Genomic DNA, 3,287 nt, shown 5'->3' with positions numbered 1-3,287 from the left:
TTATTTCCAAGTCAGTATCAAAGTTACATGTCCTTGTCTGTCTGAAGTGGAAGCTCAGTGATTTCTTAACTCCCTGCTTCTCCAGTGGTTTGGGCGTTAGATTCACTCATTCATCACATGGTAACCAGCTGACATTCACAAGCTGGCCTTCAACTGCAATAAGCCTGGGAGCTAGACTCACAGCCGGGTCCTCTCATTTTCCCTGAAGCTGGATGGAACAGACAAATCTACAGCAGCAAATTTACATTTTAGTACTAGTGATGAATGTTACTGTTTGGAATTCAACTATTTCCAAATCCGTGGATGCTTACTGAGGCAGCAGCTACACAAACACACGCAAAGGCAGGGTTCTCCAAAGTCCGCATTTTTGACTTGTTTATACAAACAAAAAATTCTTTACTTATTTGATGCATTTTGATGCCTTCCAGCAGTAGATTAGCAGTGCTGTGGAAAAAAGCTGTATAGCTACAATGGGTCACATTACTCAGCAGGCACACCCCATGCACGGTCACTGCAGCCAGAGCAAATCTGTGCTGCCTGTTTCACCCTACCCTTGCTTTGTAACTTTGGGGTCAGAGCAGATATCTTCTGACAATTTGGCACAGGAACTCTCTTGAAGAGCAGTTTTGGTATGGTAGAAGGAACAGCTGCTTACTTTCTTCACTGTGGTACAGTATCCTGAGATAATTCCTTGTGTGCCAGGCTGGTGGACATTCATTCCTTTTTGGTTTTTCTCCTTTCTTTTTCGACTAACTTCTGGCCACACATCTGCTTTACCACCATAAAAAGTCTGTAACCTTCCTGCTCTGAATGAGTAAACTGGAGCCAGTTGAGCCTCTTGTGAAAGAAAAAGTTGGTGGGACAAGAGTCTGTTTTCCCTGAGCTCTTGCCATGAGACAAATGAAAGGCAGAATTGAAATCTCTACAAGTATTTGCAACAATTCATGAATTGTGCAACAGAGGTGAGATACTTTCACATGGGTACTGCAGCATCAGGCACTCGAGAGGAAAACTTTGCACCGCAGAGGTATTCAAAAGCACTCCAAAGGCAGCTTAATCAGGAGAATTTTGGCTGGGAAATACAAGAACCAGGAAAGAGGGCCCAGAGACTACAGATATGTTAAAAGAGCGCTAGGCAGATTAGGGAGATGATAGATAAGTGTTTAGAAATTCAAGCAAGACATATGAAAGCTAGTGCCAGAAGCTTGCATAATACCAGCCTGGATATGAAACAGGACAACAGTGGCGTTTGCCAAAAAAATTGTCAGAGGGAGAGAAGGTTCTTGAGTGTCTTTGAGGGAAAGGAAAAAAAAAAATACAGGATTAAGAACAAAAATGACATGATGGAGAGGGCTGGTGGAAAAGGAAAGCCACCAAGGACAGAAGGACAGATTTATTTTGGCAGACAAGGAAAGATATCGCTAAATTGCAAGACAGATAGCTCCTGTCTAGGACTGAAGATGTATGTGCTAAGTTGTAAGAAAAGAAAGAGTTAATCCAATGACTATGCACACAATTCTACTGCTGCTCACATCTCAGCCACAACGACAATGATAAACATTCCTCTACTGTAAATCTAGAAGGTCTTCAAAAAAAACTTGTCTCAGTTGTTCAACTCAAATTCTAGGACGTAATTTGTCTCTTACAAGCCTCTCTCTGGTCCATATACATGGTATGGGTTCTTGTTCACCAACACGAGACTATGATTACCTGAACATGAAAAATCATTGCATGTCATTGAGTTCAATAGAGATATAGTAATTATTTTCACCTAATAATTAAAAAAACAAGTGGAAAGCAAAGACAATTATTTTTGTTGCGCTCACTGGAAACACTACTGTGAAACTGACATTACGAAACCACAGGAAAGAGCAAGTTAAAAGGACACACGTAATGGTGGAGTTTTAATTCAGACCACGCAATTTAATTATGCATTACATTAGATCAAAGGGAAACTGAATTAAAAAAAAATAATAATAACTGCTGGATTGTGGAGAATGGAGTTCCTCTTCTTAAAAGCTCTGGAAAGATTGAAGCTGTATCAATCAGAACAGAAAAACCAAAGCGCAAGGATAAATGGAAGGTTAAGTGCACAGGGCTGGGGAACACCCTAACCACTTTTTAAAAGAAAACTATTATAGACCGGATGGCTTTGTGTTGATGGATCTATTGAAAGGGAAAAACACCGATCTATATCCAGGCAGAGGCTTCCTGCCTATACATTTACCCTGATGCATGCAACCATCTTGTATTTTGCCATATTGAAACACTGACACTATTTCTCTGCACTTTGATTTCTCTAACAGAAAGAAGAACGGTCTGATTACCAAAGGGATGCCTACTAATTCATTGTTAAACTTTCCTTTAGCCCGGGAAAAGACACCAATCCAATACAGCTTCACGTTTCTGTCCAATAGGAGAACGGAACAAAAGCGCAAGAAGCAAATCTGTAGAAAAATTAAATTCCTTCCCGGTGTAACTGCAGGTAATACATCCCACAGCTACGCTGAGCCCATGCCTTTCGCTGCACTGAACACAGGAACGCCAAATGCCGTGCATGTCCGCTCCTAGCGGCGCAGAGCTAATTGCTCATCGGAGATGTTTCTTTCCGAGCGGGGTTTCTCAGAGCAGGGCTCACGGTAGGACGGCAGTGCGTGTGAGTGAAGTCCACCCCGGGGCGGCTCTCCCCGCCCCGCGCTTCTTCTCCTCAGCGCACCGCGGGCGAAGGACGGCTGAGGCCGCCGCCAATCCCTCGACGCGGAGCCCGCCCTAAAGCCGCAGTTGGATTAGCTCCGTCCCTCGCCCCCGGGGCGCGCGGTATGCCCTGCCCCGCCCGGCCGCGGGGCTCAGCCCCGACTTAGCACAGCGATCCCGCTCCCCGTCCCCGCATCCCCTTAGCGCAGTCCGCCCCACCTGGCCGCGAGGCGCTGCCCGTGACGTCATGGAAACACCCTCGCCCTCAACGGCCGGGCGGTAATAACGCCCCTCGCGGGCAGGAGGAGGAAGGCGAATGTGATCTTCCCGTTGGCCGAGGCGGCTGTCAATCCACAGCGGCGGTCCCGCCCCCGGCCCCGCTCGGGTTCGTCCCCGCGGAGCCGAGCCGGTGTGCCGAGCTGCGGTGCTGCTCTGCGCGCTCCTGCTCTTCCCGGTGCAGTTAGAGTCGTGCTTTGCGCTCGTGGTTGCCGCTCTTGCCGACTCCTTCTGTCCTCCCTTCTTCCCTGGGACCGGTAGGTGTGGGGCTCAGGTAGGCGCCGGGAGACGGGGCAGGGCGGGAGGCGCGGGCGGGC

General features: G+C 47.5%; 1 protein-coding gene across 9 annotated transcripts in view; it reads left to right on the top strand.

Moving 5' to 3' along the window:
- The first annotated feature begins 3,111 nt into the window (after positions 1 to 3,111).
- OSBPL3 (oxysterol binding protein like 3) overlaps positions 3,112 to 3,287 on the top strand; it is a 91,447-nt gene continuing 91,271 nt past the window's right edge. For 8 of the 9 annotated variants that reach the window (XR_004160137.1, XM_010712786.3, XM_010712779.3 and 5 more), the window contains exon 1: positions 3,112 to 3,227. The gene's annotated coding sequence lies outside the window, so the exon portion shown is untranslated. Of the gene's footprint in view, positions 3,245 to 3,287 lie in introns of all 9 variants that reach the window. The other variant, XM_010712780.3, reaches the window with a different exon arrangement.

This window comes from Meleagris gallopavo, chromosome 6, assembly GCF_000146605.3.
Source record: "Meleagris gallopavo isolate NT-WF06-2002-E0010 breed Aviagen turkey brand Nicholas breeding stock chromosome 6, Turkey_5.1, whole genome shotgun sequence".
Taxonomy (NCBI): Eukaryota; Metazoa; Chordata; class Aves; order Galliformes; family Phasianidae; genus Meleagris; species Meleagris gallopavo.
Note: the sequence above shows the minus strand (reverse complement) of the source record. Positions and strands in the feature narration are given on the sequence as shown.